Source organism: Ambystoma mexicanum, chromosome 1q, assembly GCF_040938575.1.
Source record: "Ambystoma mexicanum isolate Mex_15411 chromosome 1q, UKY_AmexF1_1, whole genome shotgun sequence".
NCBI lineage: Eukaryota > Metazoa > Chordata > Amphibia > Caudata > Ambystomatidae > Ambystoma > Ambystoma mexicanum.
In genome coordinates, this window is record NC_090922.1 from 767,754,635 (window position 1) to 767,775,627 (window position 20,993).

The 20,993-nt window shown below is 44.6% G+C and overlaps 1 pseudogene; it reads left to right on the top strand.

Annotated features, from left to right (window-relative positions):
• The first annotated feature begins 2,989 nt into the window (after positions 1–2,989).
• LOC138558564 (volume-regulated anion channel subunit LRRC8A pseudogene) lies at positions 2,990–20,671 on the top strand (annotated as a pseudogene).
• Positions 20,672–20,993: the final 322 nt, after the last annotated feature.

The window sequence follows — 20,993 nt, forward strand, 5'->3', positions numbered from 1 at the left end:
CCTTCAACAGTCAGCAAGGAGGCTTTTGTGAGGGTTGGCTGGTCCCCAATGACAACTTTGACGATGTCATACCCCATTCCATCTTCATTGTGCATGTTCGGAGCTCCTCCTCTGCCAAGTCACCCTACCTGGTATCCGGTGCCATCCTCTTCATGAGATACCTCATCATCCTTCTCTTGGACGCCTTCAGCGGTGCCTGGGTTAGCATCAAACTTTGAGGATAGATTAATTGAACGATTTCAAAGAGTAATGCACTCAGAACCAATGGTAGGTTATTTTAAAAACCTTATCAGGGAAGCCATACCTCAGACTATTCCTACCCCACAAGTGCCAATCATGCTTGTAGGACCTTTCACGTCAATAGTGGTTCGTGTGCAGCCTGCTCTCCATATACATCGACACCAGCCCCTCCGGGTTTATCCTCCTCGGAGATGGTGACTCCATTGATGCCTATTCCAGACATGTCTCAATGGGCAACTTCGTTGGTTCAAGAACACGTAAAGGTCTCTGACACATTGGCAGACACCAATGATAATGATGTAGAGTGCAAAGAGGAAGCTTCACTATCAGCAAAGACATTCCATAGCAGAATGTGAGGGTGTCTAGGACTTCTTGGGCTTTCCCATGCCAGAGAAATCCAATGCTGAACCTGGGGTTCTATCTGGCATACTATCGCTTAATAGGGCACATAAGTCCAGCATTCCTTTGCAGAAGGATGTTTTGGCTTCTGGCAAAAGTCTGTGGAATAGTCCTCACTCAACGCCCGCAACCAGCAAAAGAATTGAGGCTCGGTATCGAGAGCCACAGTCATATCCTCCATGCCTGTCCTCAAACCCTCGACATCAGACTTCTGTTGTTGCAGTGGCAACTATGTTTGGTAAGATGGCCCAGCCTACCTCCTTCGGAAACCAAAGCTCCAATCCACTATCCAAGGAAGACAGATTGCTAGAGGCATAATGCAAAAATGATTGTGTCAATTTTCAGAAGTACTTACCTCACGACAAGTTAGTCACTTTTAAATCTGGATTGACCAAGGCTAAACTAATAGCTCAGGATTTACAGGAGGCATCCATGCACTGCATTGAGACAGCCTCCAGAGCCCTAAACATTGTGGGAGACATGCAACGCACAGGTTGGGTCAGAGCAACGCATTGTAACAAGGACATTCAAGAAAGAAATCCCAGATGTCCCCTTTGAAGGAAACTGTTTGTTTCATTCTTCGACTGATGACGAGTTGAACAAAAAGAAGGCTTTGAATGGATTGTGTCCCTCCACGTAGTCCTCATCTTATGATATCTCCATATACAGCTTTAGTTGCTTCTGAAAGTTATCCAGCTTGGGGCGCTGCGCGTCGATGCCTGACGGCTCAATGTCCCTCAAGGGCCTCCTTCTCGGTGTCAATGTCATCGAAGGTATATACCGCTCACAGAGACCATTGGCTACAGTTCGAGAGCTAACGCTTTGGATTATCAGCGTGCTTTGGTTCCATGAATAAGAAACCTTTTCTTTAGTGAAATGGCATTGTCGTTGGCATCATCTACTCCAAGATCGGGGTCAAGAAGTGCCATGACCGTGGGGTGAAAATGTCCCTCACAGACCCCCATTGGGTGTATCTATGGTGCCTGGGATCCTCTCATTCAACTTCAGAGTGTGTGTCTTGCCTATTGATGAGAGCGAAGGTTCTGAAAGAGCGAAATCCCTGTATGAGCGTAAAGGCAAGCTAGCTGAAGGTAGGTCCCATAAATCCCGTTCGACAACCCCATTGAAAAGGCGATCCTCCGGCGAGTCGAGAGTAACTCTCCTTGTCTAAAGGTCCCGATCACGCAGTGGCTCACACCACTTGTCTTCTACCTCACGGCAGTCGAATAAAAGGTGCCACAGGTCGCCATCTTCGTCATCCAGTTCCTCCCTGGAACGGGTCTCGTGCCCGACCAAATCGGCCTCGCTGGCCGAGTGGGAGAAGTTGAAACTAAAGTTGCTCAAGGTATTTGAGAAAGCAGCCTCGACCCCATCAAAACAATATAAGAGCCATGCCAGTGTCGACAAGCACGACAAAAAGAAGTCAAGGGACAAAACCTGTGCCCCCTTCGGCCCGTGTGTCCAGAAGAAAACTCCTCGAGAACTCTCAGAGATTCCCGCGAAGGAAAAGGCTCAATCTAAGCCAAAATCATCTACGCCATCAGCTCCGAAAGACTCCATGTCGAGTTCTAAGAAAACTTTGACACCACAACCGTCAAAGTTGTCGACGTAAATCCAAAAATCCTTGAAGGATGTCGAGAAAATATACACTCCACTGCCAACAAAGGATTTTTTCAAATCCCTTTACTCAATTTATGAGCATAATGAACCATCTTCAGATGAATCTAGTCCATTTGGATTGCAGTATGGGACACAGAATGTTCCAGAGGCCTTAATTTCTGAGGATTCACGATTAAGGGACCTACATGACATCCTTCAATCTGCAGGTGGATTGGACACATCCTCAGAAATAGAGTTTGGCAGGCCAGAACCCTCGGACCATGCTGATGGATCTTATAGACAACTGATGTCTAGAGTGATAAAATATCTGGGATGGAGTAGGCCTGCACCATTATTTGAGCAGGATGACCTAACTTATATTCCGCACAAGGGAACCCAGGAGGACTCTATTCTATCATTCCATGTGGCTCTGAAAAAGAGAGTTAATGCCAACTGGGAGACGCCGGAGTTACTTCCAGCTGTGAACAAAAAACAAACCAGCAAGTACTGTGCGTCAAGTAGTGACCTGTACTATGTAATAAAACCCCCAACTCCTGAACGCTTGGTAGTTCAGGCTTCCACTTCTACATCCAGACAACAGGACTACCCAACGACCCCTCCGGAAACAGATGACAAGCGTTATGACGCATAGGCTAGAAAGGTTTTCTCTGCAGGGAGTATGGCCCTTAAATCAGTAAATGCCACGTGTGCACTGGCCAAGTTCACTTTCACATTATGGGATTGTATAGCGATGGCACATATCCCCAAAGGGGAAGAGCGAGACAGCTTTTTAAACATTGTCAAGGATGGGAAAGATGCGATGTACGAATCCCTCCAAACTGGTCTCGACTATGTGGACAGTATCAGCAGAGCAATTGCGGCTAGCACTGTAACGCACAGATTTGCCCAGTTAAGAGTCTGGTTTTGCACCAGATGTACAGCCCAGATTTCTTAACATGCCCTTTGATGGCACTCATTCATTTCGTAGCAAGGCTGACGAGGGCCTAGAGAAGCTACAGACCTAAAAGCTGCAGCCAAATCCCTTGGCAAAGCACTCAAACAGCCACCTACTCACTCCACTGGTACAGCTTGGAGGGGCTGGTGCATTTGCTATTACTCCTCAGTTAGAAGAGGGAGAGGACTGTCGAATTAAAGAGGTCCAAAAATATTTCCCTGTGGTGGATGGGGTAGAGGTGCTTAGACCGCCCAGAAAGGGGCTGCTTTACCTGCAGCCACTGCATCAGCCGCCTCAAAACCTCTCGGAGACCTTAATTCACAAGATCACGGTGTTGGGCAGACTCTCACAGCATCTGAAAGAATGGCGGGGTATTACTTCAGATGCATGGGCATTGGAAACAGTGGCCCAGGGTTACTGCCTTCCCTTTCAAAAACGGCCTCAGGATCATCCACCGGGGAAAAGCTCTTTCGGAATTCCAGATCTGCTCCTTATGCACAAAATCTTAACCCTGCTAGAGAAGCAAGGTGCTACCCAAGAAGGATGGAGGATTGAGACCCATCTTGGACTTAAGAGACTAGAACAAGTTCCTCAGGAAGGACAGGTTCAAGATGATCCCACTTTCTCAGATCCTTCAGGCCCTCCAGCTTCTGGACCTTCAGGATACTTACTTTCATGTACCAATCCATCTCAAGCACAGAAAGTACCTGAGGCACTCTGTTTTGAGTTCTTCCTTTTGAGCTGACCTCTCCCCGAGGGTTTTCATCAAGTTGATGGTGGTAGTTAGTGGCATCGAGTCCCACGAGAGGCAGGGTTCACATCTACCCATTCAGGAAAATTGGCTCAATCTTCCGAACAGGCCCTGCAACATCACAGCATGCCACTGTATCCACAGACCAGGCTTCCCCCTCAACTTCAATAAGTCCCAAAGTCCCACATGATACCATCCCAAAGGCTCCAATTCATCAGAGCTGTCCTAGAGCTGTCCTAGACGCTTCCTTGGGAAAAGCCTTGCCACCCGAGGTGAGGGCTCAAGACATTCTGCAGATGGTCAACAAATTCCAAAATGTCCAGAGTTTTCCAGTCTTCGATTTTCTGAGGTTGCTCAGCCTCATGGCATCCTACATTTTCCTAGTGCCAGAGGCTCTCCTGAGAATGAGATCCCTCCAATGGGCTCTCAGGATTCAATGGGCACCTTTCTCAGGCAAAATGTCAGACCTCCTTCAGGTTCCAAGAAGAGTAGCATAAGATCTTCTGTGGTGGACCTACCAAGAAAACATTTTGAAAGGAGAACCTTTTTGGCAACCATGGCCGGACATAATTGTAGTGAGGGATGCCCCATTCACAATGCCCACACCAATGATCCGGCAATCAGCTGTTGTTAGTCTCCATCAGAGTCCAAACTACACATCAATATTTTGGAGCTGAGGGCAATCAGATAAGCACCGAAGGTCTTTCTGCTCTCTGTGAGGGAAAGAATGTCCTGATAATGACAGACAACACAGTGGCCATGTACTACCTCAACAAAAGAGGAGGCATAGGGTCCCTACCACTGTGCAGAGAAACAATGCAGCTCTGGTACTGGGCAATTCAGGAAGGAATCTCTCTATCAGCAGTTCACCTAGCTGGAGAGGAGAACATGGAGGCGGACGCTTTGAGCAGGAAGAGCACAGTCTCCCATGAGTGGGAACTAGCTCAGGAAGTCCTTCAAGAAATCTTGACCCTTTAGAGAACCCCTCAAGTGGATCTGGTCACGACCAGTGCCAACCGGAAGGGCGAACTGTACTGCTCCAGGGAATTTCGCGCAAGAGGAGCTCTAAGGGACATGTTCGAGGTGGACTGGGAGTTTCCACTCCTGTACGTGTTTCCTCCAGTCGCCGTCATGTCATCAGGAGGGTGAGAAATTTCAGGAAATCCATGATCCTAATCATCAGGAGGTGATGCTCCAGATTGGGCCAGGAGGACGTGGTAACTGGACCTTCTGGACATGTCCATCTGCCCTCCAATATGTCTTCCACAAAGAGAGGACCTTCTCTTAGTAGAGAAGGGTTGGTGTTCTCCATCCAGAGGTCAAGACACTCAGCCTTTACGCATGGTTTCTGAGAGGTTGAGACATAAGGATTGGCACCTCCCAGATGAATTAATGGACATTTTGCTTTCAGCCAGAAGGCCAGCAACAAAGTGCTTCTACCGCTGCCGTTGGAACACGTTCTGCAGCTGGTACAGGGAAAAGAATGTGGTTCCTTTTACATGCAGTACACCTATGGTGTTATCATTCTTGTTACACCTGGCTAATCTGGGGCTCCACGTTGGTACAATTAAAGGCTATCTGGCAGCGCTATATATTTTTAAGCACTCCTCTGAAGAGGTATCTTTCTTCAAAACCATATTGAAAGTACTAGTCCAATGCGCTTAGCAAAACAAATGATTGTTTATTCATTTTTCCACAGCAATCTGTTGCACATGTCGTTCAAGAGCAGCCAACACGTGTTTCGACAAATTGTCTTTATCAAGGCTGCCAAATGATTCAAAATATTGCATCATAAAATGACAAATCAATCAGGTCATGTGAAATGAGCCATTTTCCAACAGAAAACCACAAAAAATGTTTTTAAATAAAATAAAAGTAAAAACAAATTCATAGCATTTGGAATACATTAGTTTCACATAACAGGGTGGAGTTGGTTATGTAGGTGAAGTAACAGAAGAAGAATGGAAAAATATATAAGAGTAACCAATTATTGAGCAAAATATCCAATTGGAATTACCTTTTAACATAAATCAAGTTTGTGTCAACCAATTATGGCATTCAATATGCTTACACATTATTAGTAGTAGTCATAATGAGTACAGTCCTTGTGAGAGATTCCAGGTGCCAACATAACATGCAAGGATTTAATTTCACCAAAGTTGGAGTCATAGTCACATAACTAAATTACTGTCCACCCCCTGCTTGTGACACGTGCGGGTGACACCCTTAAGACTGCGTGAAAATGTGTGCTCACATATCAAGACCAGGGGAATAAAGAATACTGAGTGAAAGGGTAGTTTGTTCCAGGTTCTTGGAATACACAGTCACCAAAAGAGCCATTATCAATCTGTAAGTAGATGGCATCAGAGGAAAGTTGTTAAAAGAATACGAACTTGGTATTCCTGAACAAATTCGAATGAGGACAAAAAGGACTTCGAAAGTATGGAAATGGTGTGTTCTTACCCCTTATAACCATGAACGCCGACAATATTTATTAATACATGTCCAATTTCATCTCTTTCAAGCAGCTATTTTACAATTATACAAAGTACAGCAAACAGCTACTTTACAACTATTCCAAGTGTGGCAGACAGATTCGACCCATTATAAGGGGTAAGAACACACCATTTCCATACATTCTAAGTCCTTTTTTTCCTCATTCGAATTTGTTTGTATTCTGTTAACGACTTTCCTCTGATGCCATCTACTTACACATTGACAGGGGCTCTTTTGGTGAGTTTTTATTCCAGAAACCTTGAACAAACAACCTTTTCACTCAGCATTCTTTATTCCCCTGGTCTTGATTCGCAAGCACACATTTTCACACGGTCTTAAGGGTGTCACCCGCATGTTACCTCAAGCAGGGGTTGGACAGTATTTTAGTTATGTGACTATGACACCAACTTTGGTGAAATTAAATCCTTGCATGTTATGTTGGCATCTGAGATCTCTCACAAGGACTGTACTCATCATGACTAACGTGTAAGCACATTGAATGCCATAATTGGTTGACACAAACATATGTTTAAAGGTAATTTGAATTGGATATTTCGCTCAATAATCGGTTAATCTTATATATTTGTACATGCTTTGTCTGTTACTTCAACTACATACCCAACTCCATCCTGGTATGTGAAACCAATTTATTCCAAATGCTATGAATTTGTTTTTACTTTCATTTTATTTAAAAAAAAGATTTTAAGATTTTCTATTGAAAAATGGCTCATTGGACATGACTTGATTGATTTGTGATTTTATGATGCAATATTTTGGATTATTTGGAAGCCTTGATAAAGACAATTTGTCGAAACACGTGTTGGCCGCTCTTGAACAAAATGTGCAACAGATTGCTGTGGAAAACTGAATAAACAATAATTTGTTTTGCTAAGCGTATTGGACTAGTACTTTCGATTTTGGGATGTACTTTACTGTGGTGTCAGGATAGAAACACTATACTAGTCGTTGCGGCTGGCAATTTGATTGACCAAGGTCAGGGTTTAGTGCACTGGGAGTTCAGTTTTCCCACCTGTGGCGTGTTATCTTTCTTCAAGATCCCACTGGTTATACAATTCTTGAAGAGATTTACAAATGTATTTCCTCCGGTCTCCTTTCAAGTCCCGGTTTGGGATCTCACCCTAGTTCTGAAATTCCTAATGTGTGCAGCATTTGAGACTATACACTATTTTTATTTAAGGTTGTTGACTTTAAATACCATTATTTTAGTGGCCCTTACATCACCCTATAGGCTGAGTGAACTTCAAGCCTTGTCCTGCAAGCCTCATTATACAGTCTTCTTTAAGGATAAAGTGGTTCTTATGGTCAAACCCACATTTTTACCTAAAATTGTATCTGAGTTTCATTTAACTTAAAAGATCATTTTACCTTGACCCAAAGCGTGCACTTAGTTTCTATATTTCCAGGAGGTCTAAATTGAGACAAGACGATAAACTTTTTATTGAATATACGGGCATATGTTGGGTTTGGCAGTTTGAAAAACAAACCTTAATCTAGGTGGATCACCCTTGCAATCTCTGAATGCTACAGGTTGGCTAGAAAAGATCCCCCAGAGGGTCCCAGAACACATTCATCCATCGGCATGGCTACTTCCTCTGTTTTACAGAGGGGAGTCCCAATTAAGGATATTTGTGCGGCAACAACGTGGTCCTCAGTCCACACATTCACCAAGCACTATAGTCAGGACTCTTCCACAGGCCAGGAAGGTGTTTTTGGGAGGTCAGTGTTACATTCTGTACACACAGACCAATAAGGAACACCCAAATTCAAATTTGAAACTGACAATTCGGACTCCCTCCTCCAGAAATACAAATACTGCCCTGGGAGTCTATCATAAGAGGAGGAATACATGGGAGTTTTAGTGTATACACTATGGGCTATCTCTGACCGGTCATCTGTCTCTCAAATCACATCCTCTTTGGATTGCACAAACACAGCCACTACTGCAACCATTAAGACATAGATCCACTCGGAATTACATTGTTACAACCGCTGCTGTGACTGTTATGATGAATGTATGCGAACCGGCCGAAATGCACGGTTATTGATGACAAGTATACCTGTATTTTTACACTTGAATGTATACACGCATAAGCACCATGGGCTGTAATGTAGCCCTGTTTACTTTTGTTTATTTCAGAGAGACAGATGGCCGGTCAGTGATAGCCCAGAGTGTATATACTAAAACTGCCCGGGGGCCCTTCATCTGAGACCACAGGGTAAGTATCACAGGAACGCTTACCAGTCAAATTTGCACTTATTGAATCTAGACCTTTTAACCTAGCACGAGGAGACACACAGTTACCAAAAACGGTTTACACTTTATTTCACAGGTCAAATACCTCCCTAAATCAAGTACCAACCCCTGAGGTTAGTGTTTATTAAGAGTGTATGGTACTAGCTGGTGACACTTTATTTCACAGGTCAAATACCTCCCTAAATCAAGTACCAACCCCTGAGGTTAGTGTTTATTAAGAGTGTATGGTACTAGCTGGTGAATATAATATGGAGTTGTTATAGAGAAAAATGACCTAGGTAGTAACACTGTAATTTGTTATTCACGATAGGCACGCAGAGGAATATGTAAATGCAATTACCTTTTTCGTGAAATATTCAACTCTAAAGCGCTGAAGATGGATTTTGTGTATCCGAAACGTGTCTGCAACAATGTCATACTAGAGTTGACTGTTTAAAAACATTATAATTATGAAGGTGTTTTGCTTTACGATAAGGAGAAGTGATGTTTACCTTGCTTTGGATTTGTGAAATCTTTTGTTAGAAACAACCAAGCAACAATTTTATTTTTATTTTTGACATGAACGAATTGTGCGTATGATTACACTCACATAATAAATCACTGATTAATCTTGTACAACCTTTTGCAGCATTTAATATTTTCGAGTAAAACCTGTTACTAAGTATTGAAGTATACACGTGAATCACAATTTAACACATGAAAACATATAGAGACTGTATGTCCTGTGGCGTGCACTTGGGTCACCTGTTGACAACAATAGGTTAGCTTGATTAGAATTTGTATTTTTGATTCTCCATAGGCCCGGAGACTACTCCCTTTTGCACCTGAAGCATTCATTTTGAGTTATTTGAAACGTATTACTTTCTGAGTAAAGTTATATATTTGACATCAAACACAATAGTGGAATTACGCAGTAGTGCCCCTCCTCCCTAATTCTTTGTTCATATATTTCCCTTGTTGCCACTAATGCCGGACGTACTCACAAAATTCAGAACATCATACCATTGCAGTTTGCTCTTAGTAGTACCAAATTGGCCAACCAGGATTTGGTATTTGGACCTGTTACAACTCAAGGTGTCAGATCCTCTATCACTCCCAGTGACTCAGGACCTTCTGTCTCAGCAGGTGGGCCGGTCTTGCACCCCTCCCTGATATCATTGAGTTTAACTAGAGCTAGTTTTTGCTCATTAAGGTAGTTCAGGTCAGAACATGGAAATTATTCAGGGGGCCAGGACAAGGTCACGATATAAGAGTAAGTGGACTTGTTTCTGCTTCTGGATTCTGGAGCATTCATTGAATCCTCTTCAGCCCACAGTAAACAACATTTTGTCTTTATTGCCTTATCTGGCTTCAACTGGCATTAATATTCAGTCTTGTCGTACATACGTGCCCGTGGTTGGGGCTTAAGACAGTTCGCCATACCTTAATGTTTTGGCTTCTAATCCAGTTATCAGAAGACATTTCAAGGTCCTACCTTGACTTCACCCACCGGTATCCAGACCTCAACTGGTTTGGGACCTCAACATAGTCCTGGCAGCGATATTGCATAAGCAGTTCGAACCGATGTCAACGGCAGACATAAGGCTGGTTTCGTAGCAAACAGCATTTTTTGTTGCAATTACTTCAGCTAGAAGAATCAGTGAAATGTAGGCTCTATCAGCATCGCAGCCCTCCACGGTATTTCATTCAATCAAGAGATTGATTTACCTACATTCTTTCCCGCACCTCAAAAGGAAAGAGAAAGGTTGTTACACTTGCAAGATGTTCAGAATGCTCTCTAAGTTTACCTAGAGAGATCAAGTTCTTACAGAAAAGCAGACATCCTTTTTATTACTTTTGGTGGACAACAGTCTGGTCTTTAGGCATCAAAAGCCACCATTGCACGATGGATCATTTCCTGCATCTTGGAAGCATACAAATTTCACACAAAGACAGTGGGCCTCATTACGAGATAGGCAGTAAAAATCAGACATTACCGGCATCCCGGTATGAACGTGTCCGTGCAGTACCCACTCCCCAAACAACTTACTATTACGAGTCTGCCTGCACGCGTGTACCTGCATGCCGGTAACGGATGCACCGCCTTGCCGCTAAAGTCCCTCACCCCCCTGATAGCGGCATCAAGGAATGCTTTGAAACCTCTCCCACATCCTTTGGCACCCTAAATAACGGTACAGCTTATAATGGTACCGTCATTACCGGTACCGTCATTACAGTACCAGAAGTAATGTCATCGCGCCGGAGCAGGAAATGCACCAGCGGCCATCTTAAAAAACACAATCCATTGCAATCCTCCGCAGACAGGACCTGGACACCCAACTTCCCAATCCCCACTGCTGGACAATGTCAAAAGTCAACCAAGAAAGGCGCAGCACGTTTGCGAAAACCACATTTCAGCGATGATGAGCTAAATATGTTCGCTGATACGGTAGTGGAGGAGGCGGATGTAGTTTTTTGTGCTGACCTGCTCCGTCCAGCACAGCTATAGAAAAAAAAAATAATATGGGAGGAGGTTGCCAGAAAGGTGAGTGCGGTTGGAACCACTGCACGCTCTGTAAAGGACTGCAGGAAGCGGTGGGACGACCTGCGCCTGCAAGTCCGTAACATCTTATTGGCCAACCGCAGCCAGGGGCAGGCAACAGGTGGCGGTCCAAACTCCCCCATAAAGCTGTTGAGGTGGGAGGAGACCTGTAGCTCCATCATCGACATGGAGGCCATTGAAGGAGTTGGTGAAGCGCAGTATGGAGTCCCATCATCGGCTGATGAAGGTGAGTGACCCTTTGCGCACCACACAAGTCCCCACAAACACCTGACATCCAAAGTGCAATGTAGGCCAACAAATGTGATTCTGATGAGGGCAAATACATGGCCCATCATACACACATACACAAATCCCTGTCGAGATGCTGGACCCACCACTGTCACATCAAAACGCATGCTGTATGCGGCTCCTATACCCAATACACACCCGATACATGTCACACAGCACGCAAGCCACAGCACACCTGTTGGCCTCACAGCAGACACCATGGAAAACATGTCTAAACCTGAGGGATGCCAATACTACCCCCCCAATCTTGCAAGCACCATGTCCCCCACGCCAACAACGAACCACAAGGCCCAAACTGCACAAACACCAATGCATGCATGATGCAAGTACTCCCATCACAGATGCCCTGCCTCTCTGTCCCCCATAGGCACGGATACAGACAGCGACAAGGGCGCTGCAGCAGCACAGCCCAATACAGTGGGAGTTAGATAGTGGGAGTTAGATAGTGGGAGTTTAAGAGATAGAAGCTCTGTTGATGAGATGTCTATATTAGTAACTTCTCTGATGTTTAAGTTGGTTTTAGCAATGATGGCCACCCGGTCCTCAATTCCGGATTTTCTGTCTGCTCGGATGATGGAGTAATTATCTGGGATGGCAATTGGGAGTGAAGGGCCGGCAGCAGGATGTAGGCAAGTTTCCGTAACTGCAAAGAAGTCCAGATTGTTTGAAGTGATCACGTCTGCAATATCAGGTGTGTGAGCAACTAGTGATCACGCATTGATAAGGGCACCTTTGAAGGTAGTGGTGGTCTGTGCAATCGAGGCAGTAGTCACTGAATCATTTAGTGGGCTCTCAGATGGCGTAGAGAGACTGTGGTTGTTAAGAGTGTCAGTAAGTGCCACTGCTGAGGAGGGGGGCAGCGATTTGATATCCCCTATATGCAGCTTGAGAGTTCTAGGAACTTTGGGCTTGATGTTGGGGGTGCGGTAGCCTAGTCTTGCATTTCTCAAGAGTGTGGAACATGTGGCGTGGGGACTATAGTCATTGGTTGTGTTAGAGCGGGAGCCTAGTCTTGTGTTCCTTAGATACGTGGGGCATGGGATGAGAGGTGTAGGAGGGTGGCAATTTTTGGAGAACCATTCAGCTGGTGACAAGGGTGGTTCGATGAGAGGGGGGCTACCGTCAGTGTCAAAGGGAGTGATTAGGTGGGAGGTTGGAAGGTGATATGTTGTCGAAGAGGGGGAGGATGGGGGCCATAGTGAGTGCCACTCTTCTTAGTGTGGCCATGTACAGAGATAATAAGCCCAGTGGGTTGCTACAATTAGCACAGCAGGCTAGTTCAAAATGCAGTTACCAGAGTAGGCTAGTTTAAAATGCAGTTATCACAGTAGGCTAGTTCAAGATGCAGTTATCACGGTAGGCTGGTTCAAAATGCAGTTACCGCAGTAGGCTAGTTCAAAATTCAGTAATCACAGTAGGCTAGTTCAAGATGCAGTTACCACAGTAGGGTAGTTCAAAATGCAGTTATCGCAGTAGGCTAGTTGAAGATGCAGTTACCACAGTAGGCTAGTTCAAAATGCAGTTACCACGGTAGGCTAGTTCAAAATACAGTTACCACAGTAGGCTGGTTCAAAATGCAGTTACCACAGTAGGCTAGTTCAAAATGCAGTTATCACAGTAGGCTAGTTCAAGATGCAGTTACCACGGTAGGCTAGTTCAAAATTCAGTTACCACGGTAGGCTAGTTAAAAATGCAGTTACCACAGTAGGCTAGTTCAAAATGCAGTTATCACAGTAGGCTAGTTCAAGATGCAGTTACCACGGTAGGCTAGTTCAAAATTCAGTTACCACGGTAGGCTAGTTAAAAATGCAGTTACCACAGTAGGCTAGTTCAAAATGCAGTTATCACAGTAGGCTTGTTCAAGATGCAGTTGCCACGGTAGACTAGTTCAAAAATACAGTTACTACAATAGGCTAGTTCAAAATGCAGTTACCACAGTGTAGTAGGTTAGTGTGACACAAGCTGACAGTGTGGTACAGCTCAAATTGCATCAGTTGGCTGACTGAGTGTTTTTAGCCATATGAGTGCCGTATTATTGGCAAGGGTCTGTTAGTTCAGGAGCTGCAGGTATTGGGCGTAGAGCTGCACAGAGTAGGCTAGTTCAGCGATGGCTACTCAGTGGATATTTAGTTCAACTGTACTCAATGGGAGCGCTTTGGCCTTAGAACAATGGTAAGTCGGCAAACTCTTCCCTTCTGTGAGGATATGTGGACTGGCATCATCACTGGCCCTAGGCTCTGCAAGCAGACTACAGGCACAGACAGGATTGTGCCTTGTAATGAGTGCCTTGGAACAGGTGGTGGCTCACGCCTTCTGGCGTCTATGTGTGCAGGAAGTTCTATTGGCAGCCAATGGGGTGCTGTATGCATTGGTAGTGGTTGCTAAGCAACCAGTAAACAACTGGTCCAGCTGCCATTTTGGGCCTTCTCTCATGGCGGATCTGCACTGGTACAGAGCCTGGACACTGATTCGTTAAATCTAAATGAGGTCTGGCTTCAGAACGGCATCAGATCGTGTGGGTCAGCTCACCGTTACTGAAGGTGCATCAAAAGTTGCATCGGGCATCACATGTGAAACGAGCGATCTGTGATATCGTGCTCAACGGTCGGGGGTTGGGCTCCTGCCCACCCAGCTGGCTGGATGCTCCTGAGGAAATAGGGCACAGAAAGGTGCCTGTTGGTACCTTGCATACACATCCCTACACTGGCAGACCCTACCAACAATCACATTGTGCCATTGTGACTAGTGTGAAGACGTTGAGGGACACGTGCATGGCGTCAACAATTTTCCAGAAGTATGATAGTCTAAACAAGCTGTATCATGTTGGGCAACAGCCTAATGCATCAAACGTTGCACAACATGCATTTGGTCTCATCCCCTGCCACACAACCCTCACATGTGAGTACATCATGGACCTTGTTACTCCATCTGGGTGGTTGGGGATTCCAATGTCAAGGCCCCTAAGTCGTGAACGTCACCCAAGACCAGCACCAGGGATTTCCAAGTTGTGTACAGGGCAGATAGTTGCACAGATGTGAAGTAAATAGCTGCCATTGACGATATACTGCATATGAGCATGAACGATGTACAGCCTGAGCACAAATGGAATTGAATAAATACCCTCACACATACATTATTGTGCTCCCATGCAGGTGATGCTGGCTATCCCCTGAAGCAGTGGCTCCTCACCCCTGTCAGAAATCCACAGAACAGGCACGAAGAGGACTTCAATCGTGCCCATACACGCACTTGTGTGGTCGTAGAGCAGACCTTTGGCCTGTTGAAGGCACGATTTCGCTGCCTCAGCAGGTCGGGTGGCGCCCTCATTTACGGGTCTGAGAAGGTGGGCAAGATCATCATGGTATGTGTAATGCTGCACAACATGTGCATCCGGTGGAACGTACCTCTGCCACCTGACATGGACCAGCCACCACCAGGTGAAGCTGAAGATGAGGAAGGAAAAGACGTTGCACATTGGCCAGGTCGCGATGTACATGAGGGACGTGCAGCGCGCCAATCAGTGATATTCCATAGTTTTTGATGCACTGGGATGCAGAGGGTGCTATGGATGTATGACCTTGGGCACTGTGATTGGGGCAATATGGGCACTGGGTTTGGGGAAAAATGGGCACTGTACACTGTCATGCAATAAATTGACACATGCTGAAGAAGCAATGTCCAGTCATGTGAATATTTTTCACAACGGGTGTATTGAACAGGTAGTATTGTCAATATGAATGAACCCTCTACCCCCCCACACACCCCCTCCCCCTTCCTCCACCCCCAACACACCCACACACCCCCTCCCCTAGCCCCCATTCCCCAACACCGCCATACACCACCTCCCCCTATTCCCCCAATACCCCCACACAACCCCTCCCCCACCCCCTAAAACCCCACACACACCCTCCCTCCACCCCCTACACCCGCACACATCAAGAGCACAACATGTGTCCAAATACACTGACAGTCAACACGTGTAGGGTACCCCTGCTACTGCTGCCCCCTTTTTGATGGAGGGGGTTGCATGTCTGTGCGCTGCATGGTGCACAGGGACCTGCACACAGGGCTTGTCTGTGTTGAGCTGGCAGGAGTGGTAGTTGAGGAAGTGGATGGATGTGGCTCGGATGCCGCAGGATGCCACTGCTCCTTGGTGTTGTCCATTCTCTCCAGTATCTGGGCCACTGTTGCAAAGCCCTCATGGACCCGCTTTGTGACTGCATCATGGTGCATTGTGGTCCTGTGGGTCCGGTCAGGTGATGTCCAGTGGACAAGTTCAGGGGTGTGCGCTGATTGTGAGTCTGACATTTACACATTGGAGTGCAGCCAGAGTATGTCGGCCTCCACTGTCTGTGTCATGCATCTTATTTGGATGAATATGGGCACAGTGTTTGCCAGCATAGTCAGTGTCCAGACACCCCAATGAGAACACTCCCATGGCCCAGGGGACAGACATGTTGCATATGCATGTACCCCTCCCCCAACCCCCCCAAAATACACTCCCATGGCCGAGGGAGCAGAAAGAATGCATATGCATGTACCCTCCCATAATACACTCCAATGTCCCAGAGTGCAGACTCACCCAGCAGCTAGGCACGTCGGGCAGCATCTCATTCCATGTAGTGGGGTAGCGAGGAGTTCCGCAGCACCATTGCATCATGCATGGATCCTGGGTATCTGGCACAGCAATGTGTTATCATCTTGCTGGCATCACACACCATCTGCACATTGATGGAGTCGTATAGCTTCCAATTGCGGTACACCACCTCCACAGCATGCGGGACTACCAATTCCACGTGGTTGCAGTCGAGGGCCCCAATGACAATGGGCATGCCTGCCAGTGCATGAAATGCTATTTTGGTTTAATTCACCTCCTGTACTGTCCTTGGTAGGAATATGTAGGCCCTTGCATGCTTTAGGAGTGAATCCAGCACTTGGTTTAGCACACCGGAGAAACATGGTTGTGAGATGCCATGCAGCTGGCACACTTTGTGCTGGCAGGTGCCTGTGGCCAGGAAGTGGAGCACAGACACCACCTTCAGCAGAGGGGGGATGTCAGTGTGGATGTTGATCAGGCTGACCAAGTCTTCATGTATTAGATCCACTATGGTGGTTATGGTGTCCCTGTTCGGGCGGTACAGGGTGTGGATCTGTGCATGGGTTAAGTTGAACGGACTGGCCCTTATGCGAGGGATTGGTAACTGCCTGTGGGGAACCACTGCCTGCACTGGTGGAATTTGCTGGGGCAGTCTCACCCTCCTTCTCCTCCTGCATCTCCTCTGTAATCCCTGGTGTACTGCCTGATCAAGGAGTAGCAGTGTAGGCATGTCTTCCAGCTCCAGTATCGCAACTGCAAGTGGAATCATTTTGGTCTTGGAAGGGGTGTGGTGTGTGGGTGTGCTCCTTTTGTGCAGGGCCAGTCTCCATTGCCTCCACCTGTGCTGATTGTGTGTACCTGTGGCAGTTGGGAACACAGCAGTGTACTATTAACGGGTGATCTGCGATGCTGATATTGCTGACATCATGGTGGCTCTTCTTACCGGCATCTGGATGCCGGTATGTGCATGTCCGTGTGACTTGTAATGTCCTCTTCCTTGCAGCATGCCAGTGTTACTGGCACTGCACCCGCGCGCATTCCGGTATGGTGGTGCACGGCCACAGGGGGTCCCTGTCGATGCCGGTAGGGCCGGAATTGCAGGTCGTGATGGGCCGGTCCGGTAAACAATGACGGTAATGCCTTACGGTATCGTTATTACCGGACTGCCAACCTTGTAATGAGGCCCAGTGTCTAAAGGCCTTCATGCAAATGCAGTTCCAGAGGAATATTCCCTGGGTGGTGAATAGTAAGGCAGCTACTTGGTATTTTCCCACTGCCTTTTGAAAACACTATTGCTTGGACACCGCAGCTAGAGCCGATGCTATGTTTCAGCAGACGGTTCTACAGAACATTTTTGCCTAGAGTTAGCTTCCAGCCACCCTGTGTGATTGGTGCATTGTAATCTCTGACAGATATGGAGGAAAGCGGATGGGACGTAGGACAAAGAAAAAGTTACTCACTATAGTGACTTCTGTACTTCTAGTTCATCATCCCCTTTCCTCCATATGCCACTCCCGCTGTCCCCCAATACAGATATAGTTAGTCGGGTGACCCATCTAGCAGTTTGCAAGGACTGACGGCTGTAGCTGGTAAGCGGTTTCAGCAGGGTTGCCACGCCCATGCTGATGCACCTCTCACGCAACACAAGTTTTAAAGTGGAATTACACATTTGTGGTCCTGTGCAAAATGTGTTCCAGTCCCATCCCCAACGATGTGCACCCCACAAGGATGGAGAAAAGGGGACTATGGACTAGGAGTACAGAACTCAATATGGTGAGTAACTTTTTCTGTATGTACCCTTTGCATGTCTATGGTGGGTATAGACTTTTTGTATGTGGAGGCACACTTGGACACTTGTTTCTATTGCTTTGTCTGTGCTTTGCAAGAAATTATCATGACTCATGTACTGAGGGTTCCAATTTCCTAGTAGTCTGGTGGAAGAAGGGCAGGAAATACCAGTTATAGAGTTCCCTTTGTTTTGTGGTTGTTCCTAATGGTGAAAAAAGGTTCACTTTTACAATAACCAGCCCTATTCAAAAAAGCTTGTGAGATTCCTTATCAAACATAAATATGCTTTTACTAAATGTCAATATATGCCTTCAACTGTCATTTTCATTTTGTTTATCTCAGACAGTGTATATTCTTGTGTACCTTTAAATCACTACTTTGTAGAACTAATTGTTGATTTTAAATGTTTATATTTCTTGCAGATGTCTTCTGCAAGTAGAATTATATGCATCCCTGTGCCATATGGATTTGAAATGGATACTCTTACATGGAATGCATCTTATTTGGAAAAGCTATATTTAACTCATCCAAATCCTAGGGTTCTCCTGGACAGGCAACAATATAATATGATTGATCAGTGGTGTTATGATACAGCAACTTTATGGTACTCTAAATATTTTCCGTACATGGTGCTTCTGCACACACTCATTTTCATGGCATGTGCTAACTTCTGGTTCAAATTTCCAGGCACTAGTTCCAAAATTGAACATTTTACTGCTGTGCTTGTGAAATGTTTAGATTCACCATGGACAACAAAAGCACTGTCAGAGACGGTTTATGAGCACTCTGAATACACAAAACCTACCAGGATTCCTTCAAAAAAGCAAGATGTCTCCTTAGCAAGTGAAATCAAATTTGTAGGTCCTGCTTCATCTAATTTGCCATCAGCAACAAAAAGCCCTAGCCTTAAGTTAGCAAGCACTGAAGTAAAAGTATCGTTGTCTAAATCATCTTCAAAGACTCAAGGAGCTGTAGGAGTTTTTGGAAATCAGCCGGTCACCATTTTAGATAAAAAAGAAGGAGAACAAGCAAAAGCTTTATTTGAAAAAGTCAAGAAGTTTAGAATTCATACTGAAAATGGTGACATTCTTTACCGCATGTACATCAGGCAAACTGTTTTACGTTTTGTACAAGCTATTGTTATCCTGATTTATGTTGCAATTTTAACTCCTAAAATGAAATATATCATTGAATGCCTAGATATACTGTATGTTACTGGCTTTTCAAGATTTTTCTGCCTCCATGGCTTATTAAGAATGTTTAATATGCTTTCATATGCATACATTGCTGTCATAGTTTTATACAATTTTGTTTGCTCTTATACATTGTACTGGATCTTTTATTACAAACTTAAGGAATATTCTTTTGAGGATGTACGGGAAGAAACTGATATTAATGATATACCTGATGTAAAAAATGATTTTGCATTCTTATTGCATTTAATAGATCAGTACGATACATTATATGCAAGAAAATTTGCCATCTTCCTTTCAGATGTCAGTGAAAACAGATTGCTGCAAATCAATTTGAATTATGAATGGACACAAGAAAAACTTTTACAGCGCACTGTTGTGAACGTAAACGGCAAAACTGAACTGCATTTGTTTATGTTACCAGGAATTCCATCAGCTATTTACGACTTAGTCAATTTGGAAGTGTTGAAACTAGAACTAATTAAAGATGTAACCATAGAGCCCTTAATATCCACGCTAACGTTGCTTAGAGAGATGTGGATTTTAAACAGCACTGTGAAAATGGAGACAAAAGCCCTTCAATTTGTGAAGGACTCATTGTTTGTATTACGAATAAGGTTTGATAATGTACCAGAGATACCCCAATGGATGTACACCTTAAAGAAGCTTAGAGAATTATATCTGGAAGGGAACCTTCAACTTGACAGCAAAAATTTCATTACATTGCAGTCATTTCGGGATTTAGAGGGTCTCAAGTCGCTTCATTTGAGATCAAATATTGAAAAATTTCCTATGGCGGTTGTTGATGTCGCCAGTCACCTTAATCATCTTAGTATACATAACCAAGGCATCAAGCTACTGTCTTTTAACTATTTCAGAAAGCTTACCACCCTTGCTAGATTAAAACTTATACAATGCAGCCTTGACCGGATTCCGAGTGCCGTCTTCAGTCTAAGCAATCTTCAGGAGTTGGACTTAAAAGACAATAACCTTACAGCTATTAATGAAGTTGCAAGTTTTCAGAATCTTAAAAAGTTCACATCTCTGAAACTTAGCTACAATTCTATTGAAGCTATTTCACCACAGATTGGAAAGGTCATATTTCTAGAAACACTGAACCTCAACAAAAATAAAATATCTGAATTGCCACATAGTTTGTTCAGACTAACTAAGTTGAGACAACTTGAACTAGGCTACAACAACATTTCTAAAATTCCTCCAGAAATTTCGCACCTCCAGGATCTGCAATATTTTACAATTGAACACAACAAAATTTCTGAACTACCATTAGAATTGTTCAGTTGCACAAAACTACGCATCCTTAGACTATCACAAAATAAGCTAACATTTATTCCTCCAGAGATTGGACTGTTAACACAACTTCGTCAACTTGAAATAAATGCCAATAGTCTACGGATGCTACCACCAGAACTGGGAAACTGCATGCTTTTGAAAAAGCATCAATTAATCGTTGAAGATGAAATATTTAAAACTCTACCTCAAAGTATCCAAGAAAAGTTTTTGAGTGCAGAACATATTCAACATTGACGGTTAGTGTTTCTTTACTTTATCAGTTATCTTTTGCAATGATTTGCTCATTTCATTGATATCTGTTGGGAATATTTATTCCAGGAAAATGTAATGAGATTTTTGTTTTAAGATAATGCTATGATATATCCTATTTTGCTACTGGGCCTTGCCATCTTCAAAATGGTTTGAAGTGTAACAGTTTAAAGGCCATGATAATTCCATAACTAATATTTTGAATAACAAAAACCTGTAAAATAAAAGTTCTGCTGTGGTGTCTAAGTTCCAGATTATGATCCATAGGTGTATTTCTCAATCCTTATTAGTAGCCCACAAGACGTTA